This window comes from Oncorhynchus masou, unplaced genomic scaffold, assembly GCF_036934945.1.
Source record: "Oncorhynchus masou masou isolate Uvic2021 unplaced genomic scaffold, UVic_Omas_1.1 unplaced_scaffold_1080, whole genome shotgun sequence".
Lineage (NCBI taxonomy): Eukaryota > Metazoa > Chordata > Actinopteri > Salmoniformes > Salmonidae > Oncorhynchus > Oncorhynchus masou.
In genome coordinates, this window is record NW_027000513.1 from 2,044 (window position 1) to 12,500 (window position 10,457).

The 10,457-nt window shown below is 42.9% G+C and overlaps 1 pseudogene; it reads right to left on the minus strand.

Annotated features, from left to right (window-relative positions):
* Positions 1–7,063: 7,063 nt before the first annotated feature.
* LOC135529024 (protocadherin-20-like) overlaps positions 7,064–10,457 on the minus strand; it is a 3,560-nt pseudogene continuing 166 nt past the window's right edge.

Genomic DNA, 10,457 nt, shown 5'->3' on the forward strand with positions numbered 1-10,457 from the left:
AGTCTTCTATAACAAGTCATCTTTATAGGTCTTTAATAACAATATAACAAGTCATACTGTGGGGTGTTGGACCCAGTCAGGTCTTTATATAACAAGTCATACTGTGGGGTGTTGGACCCAGTCAGGTCTTTATATAACAAGTCATACTGTGGGGTGTTGGACCCAGTCAGGTCTTTATATAACAATATAACAAGTCATACTGTGGGGTGTTGGACCCAATTGGGTCTTTATATAACAATATAACAAGTCATGCTGTGGGGTGTTGGACCCAGTCAGGTCTTTATATAACAAGTCATACTGTGTGGTGATGGACCCAGTCAGGTCTTTATATAACAAGTCATACTGTGGGGTGTTGGACCCAGTCAGGTCTTTATATAACAATATAACAAGTCATACTGTGGGGTGTTGGACCCAGTCAGGTCTTTATATAACAAGTCATACTGTGGGGTGTTGGACCCAGTCAGGTCTTTATATAACAAGTCATACTGTGGGGTGTTGGACCCAGTCAGGTCTTTATATAACAATATAACAAGTCATACTGTGGGGTGTTGGACCCAGTCAGGTCTTTATATAACAAGTCATACTGCGGGGTGTTGAACCCAGTCACGTCTTTATATAACAAGTCATACTGTGGTGTTGGACCCAGTCACGTCTTTATATAACAAGTCATACTGTGGGGTGCTGGACCCAGTCAGGTCTTTATATAACAAGTCATACTGTGGGGTGTTGGACCCAGTCAGGTCTCTATATAACAAGTCATACTGTGGGGTGTTGGACCCAGTCAGGCCTTTATATAACAAGTCATACTGTGGGGTGTTGGACCCAGTCAGGTCTTTATATAACAAGTCATACTGTGGGGTGTTGGACCCAGTCAGGTCTTTATATAACAAGTCATACTGTGGGGTGTTGGACCCAGTCAGGTCTTTATACAACGATATAACAAGTCATGCTGCGGGGTGTTGGACCCAGTCAGGTCTTTATAACAAAGTCATACTGTGGGGTGTTGGACCCAGTCAGGTCTTTATATAACAAGTCATACTGTGGGGTGTTGGACCCAGTCAGGTCTTTATATAACAAGTCATACTGTGGGTGTTGGACCCAGTCAGGTCTTTATATAACAAGTCATACTGTGGGGTGTTGGACCCAGTCAGGTCTTTATATAACAAGTCATACTGTGGGGTGTTGGACCCAGTCAGGTCTTTATATAACAAGTCATACTGTGGGGGTGTTGGACCCAGTCAGGTCTTTATATAACAAGTCATACTGTGGGGTGTTGGACCCAGTCAGGTCTTTATATAACAAGTCATACTGTGTGGTGATGGACCCAGTCAGGTCTTTATATAACAAGTCATACTGTGGGGTGTTGGACCCAGTCAGGTCTTTATATAACAATATAACAAGTCATACTGTGGGAGTGTTGGACCCAGTCAGGTCTTTATATAACAAGTCATACTGTGGGGTGTTGGACCCAGTCAGGTCTTTATATAACAAAGTCATACTGTGGGGTGTTGGACCCAGTCAGGTGTTTATATAACAATATAACAAGTCATACTGTGGGGTGTTGGACCCAGTCAGGTCTTTTTATATAACAAGTCATACTGCGGGGTGTTGAACCCAGTCAAGTCTTTATATAACAAGTCATACTGTGGGGTGTTGGACCCAGTCAGGTCTTTATATAACAAGTCATACTGTGGGGTGTTGGACCCAGTCAGGTCTTTATATAACAATATAACAAGTCATACTGTGAGGTGTTGGACCCAGTCAGGTCTTTATATAACAATATAACAAGTCATACTGTGGGGGTGTTGGACCCAGTCAGGTCTTTATATAACAAGTCATACTGTGGGGTGTTGGACCCAGTCAGGTCTTTATATAACAAGTCATACTGTGGGGTGTTGGACCCAGTCAGGTCTTTATATAACAAGTCATACTGCGGGGTGTTGAACCCAGTCACGTCTTTATATAACAAGTCATACTGTGGGGTGTTTGGACCCAGTCCGTCTTTATATAACAAGTCATACTGTGGGGTGCTGGACCCAGTCAGGTCTTTATATAACAAGTCATACTGTGGGGTGTTGGACCCAGTCAGGTCTCTATATAACAAGTCATACTGTGGGGTGTTGGACCCAGTCAGGCCTTTATATAACAAGTCATACTGTGGGGTGTTGGACCCAGTCAGGTCTTTATATAACAAGTCATACTGTGGGGTGTTGGACCCAGTCAGGTCTTTATATAACAAGTCATACTGTGGGGTGTTGGACCCAGTCAGGTCTTTATACAACGATATAACAAGTCATACTGCGGGGTGTTGGACCCAGTCAGGTCTTTATATAACAAGTCATACTGTGGGGTGTTGGACCCAGTCAAGGCTCTTTATATAACAAGTCATACTGTGGGGTGTTGGACCCAGTCAGGTCTTTATATAACAAGTCATACTGTGGGGTGTTGGACCCAGTCAGGTCTTTATATAACAAGTCATACTGTGGGGTGTTGGACCCAGTCAGGTCTTTATATAACAAGTCATACTGTGGGGTGTTGGACCCAGTCAGGTCTTTATATAACAAGTCATACTGTGGGGTGTTGGACCCAGTCAGGTCTTTATATAACAAGTCATACTGTGGGGTGTTGGACCCAGTCAGGTCTTTATATAACAAGTCATACTGTGTGGTGATGGACCCAGTCAGGTCTTTATATAACAAGTCATACTGTGGGGTGTTGGACCCAGTCAGGTCTTTTATATAACAATATAACAAGTCATACTGTGGGGTGTTGGACCCAGTCAGGTCTTTATATAACAAGTCATACTGTGGGTGTTGGACCCAGTCAGGTCTTTATATAACAAGTCATACTGTGGGGTGTTGGACCCAGTCAGGTCTTTATATAACAATATAACAAGTCATACTGTGGGGTGTTGGACCCAGTCAGGTCTTTATATAACAAGTCATACTAACGGGGTGTTAGACCCAGTCAAGTCTTTATATAACAAGTCATACTGTGGGGTGTTGGACCCAGTCAGGTCTTTATATAACAAGTCATACTGTGGGGTGTTGGACCCAGTCAGGTCTTTATATAACAATATAACAAGTCATACTGTGGGGTGTTGGACCCAGTCAGGCTCTTTATATAACAATATAACAAGTCATACTTTGTGGGGTGTTGGACCCAGTCAGGTCTTTATATAACAAGTCATACTGTGTGGTGATGAACCCAGTCAGGTCTTTATATAACAAGTCATACTGTGGGGTGTTGGACCCAGTCAGGTCTTTATATAACAAGTCATACTGTGGGGTGTTGGACCCAGTCAGGTCTTTATATAACAATATACAAGTCATACTGTGGGGTGTTGGACCCAGTCAGGTCTTTATATAACAAGTCATACTGTGGGGTGTTGGACCCAGTCAGGTCTTTATATAACAAGTCATACTGTGGGGTGTTGGACCCAGTCAGGTCTTTATATAACAATATAACAAGTCATACTGTGGGGTGTTGGACCCAGTCAGGTCTTTACTCTAACAAGTCATACTGCGGGGTGTTGAACCCAGTCACGTCTTTATATAACAAGTCATACTGTGGGGTGTTGGACCCAGTCAGGTCTTTATATAACAAGTCATACTGTGGGGTGTTGGACCCAGTCAGGTCTTTATATAACAATATAACAAGTCATACTGTGGGGTGTTGGACCCAGTCAGGTCTTTATATAACAATATAACAAGTCATACTGGGGTGCTGGACCCAGTCAACGTCTTTATATAACAAGTCATACTGTGGGGTGTTGGACCCAGTCAGGTCTTTATATAACAAGTCATACTGTGGGGTGTTGGACCCAGTCAGGTCTTTATATAATAAGTCATACTGTGGGGTGTTGGACCCAGTCAGGTCTTTATATAACAAGTCATACTGTGGGGTGCTGGACCCAGTCACGTCTTTATATAACAAGTCATACTGTGGGGTGTTGGACCCAGTCACGTCTTTATATAACAAGTCATACTGTGGGGTGATGGACCCAGTCAGGTCTTTATATAACAAGTCATACTGTGGGGTGTTGGACCCAGTTGGTCTTTACATAACAAGTCATACTGTGGGGTGTTGGACCCAGTCAGGTCTTTATATAACAAGTCATACTGTGGGGTGTTGAACCCAGTCAGGTCTTTATATAACAAGTCATACTGTGGGGTGTTGGACCCAGTCAGGTCTTTATATAACAAGTCATACTGTGGGGTGTTGGACCCATCAGGCCTTTAGAGATACAATGCTGTACTGTAAACACATACCACCAGCCTTCAGAGATACCATGCTGTGGGGTGTTAAACACATCAGGTCTTCACCAGTAGGGTGTTCAGAGATACCATGCTGTGTTGACCCTGTATATAACAAGTCATACTGTGAGATACCATAAACCATACCACCAGCCTTCAGAGATACCATGCTGTCCATAAACACATACCACCAGCCTTCAGAGATACCATGCTGTCCATAAACACATACCACCAGCCTTCAGAGATACCATGCTGTACCCTAAACACATACCACCGGCCTCCAGAGATACCATGCTGTACCCTAAACACATACCACCAGCCTCCAGAGATACCATGCTGTACCCTAAACACATACCACCAGCCTTCAGAGATACCATGCTTTACCCTAAACACATACCACCGGCCTCCAGAGATACCATGCTGTACCCTAAACACATACCACCAGCCTTCAGAGATACCATGCTGTCCTGTAAACACATACCACCAGCCTTCAGAGATACCATGCTGTCCTGTAAACACATACCACCAGCCTTCAGAGATACCATGCTGTCCTGTAAACACATACCACCAGCCTTCAGAGATACCATGCTGTACTATAAACACATACCACAAGCCATCAGAGATACCATGCTGTACTATAAATACATACCACCAGCCTTCAGAGATACCATGCTGTCCTGTAAACACATACCACCAGCCTTCAGAGATACCATGCTGTACCATAAATACATACCACCAGCCTTCAGAGATACCATGCTGTCCTGTAAACACATACCACCAGCCTTCAGAGATACCATGCTGTCCTGTAAACACATACCACCAGACCTTCAGAGATACCATGCTGTACCATAAATACATACCACCAGCCTTCAGAGATACCATGCTGTCCTGTAAACACATACCACCAGCCTTCAGAGATACCATGCTGTCCTGTAAACACATACCACCAGCCATCAGAGATACCATGCTGTCCTGTAAACACATACCACCAGCCATCAGAGATACCATGCTGTACTATAAACACATACCACCAGCCATCAGAGATACCATGCTGTCCTGTAAACACATACCACCAGCCTTCAGAGATACCATGCTGTCCTGTAAACACATACCACCAGCCTTCAGAGATACCATGCTGTCCTGTAAACACATACCACCAGCCTTCAGAGATACCATGCTGTCCTGTAAACACATACCACCAGCCTTCAGAGATACCATGCTGTCCTGAAAACACATACCACCAGCCTTCAGAGATACCATGCTGTCCTGTAAACACATACCACCAGCCTTCAGAGATACCATGCTGTCCTGTAAACACATACCACCAGCCTTCAGAGATACCATGCTGTACCGTAAACACATACCACCAGCCTTCAGAGATACCATGCTGTACCATAAACACATACCACCAGCCTTCAGAGATACCATGCTGTTCTGTAAACACATACCACCAGCCTTCAGAGATACCATGCTGTACCCTAAACACATACCACCGGCCTCCAGAGATACCATGCTGTACCCTAAACACATACCACCAGCCTCCAGAGATACCATGCTGTACCCTAAACACATACCACCAGCCTTCAGAGATACCATGCTGTACCCTAAACACATACCACCAGCCTCAGAGATACCATGCTGTACCCTAAACACATACCACCAGCCTTCAGAGATACCATGCTGTCCTGTAAACACATACCACCAGCCTTCAGAGATACCATGCTGTCCTTTAAACCATACCACCAGCCTTCAGAGATACCATGCTGTCCTGTAAACACATACCACCAGCCTTCAGAGATACCATGCTGTCCTGTAAACACATACCACCAGCCTTCAGAGATACCATGCTGTCCTGTAAACGCATACCACCAGCCTTCAGAGATACCATGCTGTCCTGTAAACACATACCACCAGCCTTCAGAGATACCATGCTGTCCTATAAACACATACCACCAACCTTCAGAGATACCATGCTGTCCTGTAAACACATACCACCAGCCTTCAGAGATACCATGCTGTCCTATAAACACATACCACCAACCTTCAGAGATACCATGCTGTACTATAAATACATACCACCAGCCTTGGTTTTAGGTCAATATAGTATGTTTTAAAAGCTGTGGGAAAACCAGAAAAAAAACGGGGAAATCTGAAACCTGGAAAAACAAAACCGAGGAAACGTAGTATAGGTGGGAACCCCCGGAATTCAGCCAAAAAATACATACGGATTTTAACGGACCCCACCAATGTTTTTGGTGAAGAACTGCACTTTAGAGTGTGTGATTCTGCAGCATTCTGGGGACAGTTGAGATCAGGTCCACTATTGGCTGTGCGCCCAAGAGGGAAAGAGGTTGGGCCTGTCCTACAAAGGGTTTAGAGTAATATAACACACGGGCGTTTATCCACAGCCATTTGCAGTCACGCGCCAATACATTTTTACATACGGGTGGAAGTCTAACCCACCATGCTGGTGTTGCAATTCTCTACCAAGATGCATGATGGGTTATCAATTCATTTGTGATGCCTCAATTTAATATGATTTATAAAGCCGTTATTAAACATTGCTTATGCCACCCTTGATAAAGAACAGGTTTATGTCATCTTTGACATAGATTTATTTAATTACACCAACTTTGTTTTTTTGTTTCACTTTTTTTATGCGCTTTGAGATTATTTCCTGTAATGAAACAGCTAAATAAGCAAATTATTCTTATTACTATAAACATATATAGGCAATTTATAATGCATTGTAATCCATACAGTATCAGTCGTAATACGTTATGATACATCATCAATACGCGACAGACCTGTAGGTCTGCTTCTCTTCTCTGTCCAGAGATGTGGACACGGTCAGCACGCCGGTCAGCCTCTCCAGGAGGAACACGAAGGGGGCGTCTGACCCCAGCGTGTAGATGACCTCTCCTCTGGCCTCACTGTCCTGGTCTGTGGCCTGGAGCTGGGTCAGGAAGCTGTTGGGAGGGTTATTCTCCTCCACGGAGACCTGAGAATGAAATAAGTGTTAACAAGGACTCTAATAATAAGTATGGTGTTATCAAGGACTCTGATAATAAGTATGGTGTTATCAAGGACTCTAATAATAAGTATGGTGTTATCAAGGACTCTAATAATAAGTATGGTGTTATCAAGGACTCTAATAATAAGTATGGTGTTATCAAGGACTCTGATAATAAGTATGGTGTTATCAAGGACTCTAATAATAAGTATGGTGTTATCAAGGACTCTAATAATAAGTATGGTGTTATCAAGGACTCTAATAATAAGTATGGTGTTATCAAGGACTCTAATAATAAGTATGGTGTTATCAAGGACTCTAATAATAAGTATGGTGTTATCAAGGACTCTGATAATAAGTATGGTGTTATCAAGGACTCTAATAATAAGTATGGTGTTATCAAGGACTCTAATAATAAGTATGGTGTTATCAAGGACTCTAATAATAAGTATGGTGTTAACAAGGACTAATAATAAGTATGGTGTTATCAAGGACTCTGATAATAAGTATGGTGTTATCAAGGACTCTAATAATAAGTATGGTGTTAACAAAGACTCTAATAATAAGTATGGTGTTATCAAGGACTCTAATAATACGTATGGTGTTATCAAGGACTCTGATAATAAGTATGGTGTTATCAAGGACTCTAATAATAAGTATGGTGTTATCAAGGACTCTAATAATAAGTATGGTGTTATCAAGGACTCTAATAATAAGTATGGTGTTATCAAGGACTCTAATAATAAGTATGGTGTTAACAAGGACTAATAATAAGTATGGTGTTATCAAGGACTCTGATAATAAGTATGGTGTTATCAAGGACTCTAATAATAAGTATGGTGTTAACAAGGACTCTAATAATAAGTATGGTGTTATCAAGGACTCTAATAATAAGTATGATGTTATCAAGGAATCAAATAAGTAGGTAAATATATAAATAAATAAGTACATTTTAAAATACATTTGTAAATAGTATAATAAATAAGTACATTTTAAAATAAATATATAATACCTAAATACTAAAATACATTTGTAAATACTATAATAAATAAGTAAACACTAAAATAATTGTGTAAATACTGTAATAATAAGTAAATGCTATAATAAATAAATGCATTTTAAAATACATTTGAAATACTAAAATAAATTCTAAAATAAATAGGTAAATACTGAAATAAATATGTGAGAAGACCTTTTTTAGATTTTATTAGTCAACAACAATTATTTTTCAACAACAAAAGAATCCTTATATTTTGTATTATTGTACTGAAATGGCTTAAGAAAATCAACGTACTATAAATAATATGCTCAATGTTTCATGTCCAAACCCTAACCGTAACCATAGAAACATTCACGCGTTCATAAATACATTCACTCACCTCATACAGAGACTGTTTGAAGACTGGCGCGTTGTCGTTCTCATCCAGAACCAGGATCTTAACAAAGGTCTTAATGGCGAGACCTCTGGGGTTCCTGAGCACTACGGTCAGCTCGTAGTCCTGCCTCTGCTCGTGGTCCAGTGACTCCGTCGTCTCTAACAGATACTCGTTCTTCAACCGTTTGTAAGGTGTCAGTCGGAACGGGCCGAATCCTTCAAGTAGACATTCCGTCCCTGGTCCTCTCTGGTCCGTGTTCGACACGGTGAAAAACGCGATCGGGGAAAACGGCGGTTCGGACTCCTTCATCTTGACCACGCCGTCTTTCTCCGCCGCGATGTAGCGCGGCATAATAACAGGCGGACCGGAAGCTACCCGGATCACGTGCACTGTCACCGTGGCGACGGCAGGGACGCAACCAGGCCCGTTGGCGAGGACAGTGAGTTTGTAGTACTTCCCGGTTGCGGTGTTGATCTGACCGGCCAGTTTGATCACTCCGGTAATCCGGTCCAGATGGAACAGAGCTCTAGCCTCCCGGGAACGCGGTCGCTGTACGCATAGCTGATCACGGCGTTGGCGCCCTGGTCTGGGTCGAAGGCGTGTAACCTGGACAGGTGCTCTCCTTTAGTCGTATTCCCGTAGAGCGTCACGTTGACCTGTGACTCTGTGAACTGAGGACAGTTATCGTTGACATCAGTGATTATAATCCTTAACGTGGCGGTGCCAAGGAGAGGTGGCAACCCACCGTCCCTCTGCTATAATATCCGTTACGTATTCTTCCCGTCGTTCCCGGTCCAGCTCGTCGGTCACGATGAGGAAGGGTGTCAGCTCACCCCCTCGTTCTCCTCTACGTCCAGAGTGAACACCCCAAAGTCGTTGACCAGCCAGTAAGTCTGAACCCCGTGAAACCCCAGATCGGGGTCTGTCGCTGACTGCTCCACCGCGAACCTCGCATTGACCTGGGTGTTCTCCGGGACGGAAACCCTAATCTCGCCCGTCGGGAAGCGCGGACGGTTATCGTTAACGTCCTCGACCAAGATTTTGACCTTAACCAGCTGGAAATACTGCTGGGGTAGAACGAAAACATCCAGGGAGAGGACGCAGCCCTGGTTGTACTCCGAGGAGTCGGGGCAGAGCGTCTCCCTGTCGATCTCTTTGCCAGACGTAAACAGCTGTCCCGTAGTGCTGTTCAGAGTGACATACTGATCACTGGGCTTCTTCTGGGGCAGATTGAATAAAACATGGGGATCGAGGGATAAATCCAAGTGTAGGTCGGAGCCCATGGACCCGATGAGTGTCCCTGAGGGTAATCCTTCTTTATCTTATAGACCAGCTCTTTCGCTTGGCTGAAATTAGCAAAACAGCAGAGGGGGCTGGTGTAAAGGAGGAGTATACACAAACCCTGAAATACAGACACAGTACAGAAACATGGGGGTTTAACAAATAGACTTCCAGACATGAGAGAATCAGTCTCAGGGGGGACAACAAACATGTTGACCGATACAGTTATATTATGGAGTCAATAGCCTACAATGTAAAGAAAATCACTGATTAAATTAGACTTTCTAAACAGTCACATATATGCTTTCATTTTTTTTAAATACACATTTTTTACTCTTTAACTCTTTAAATAATAACAAGTAGAACGGCTTTGAACCACAGACATTGAGATGTATTGAAAATAACACGTATTGAAAGTAGCACGTTACTACTCATCAATTACACGACACACGTCGAAGTTGCCAGTTGATTTAAGCGCAAGCCAAACTCACATTTGACATTGAACTATGAGGTTTAAAAAAATAATAATAA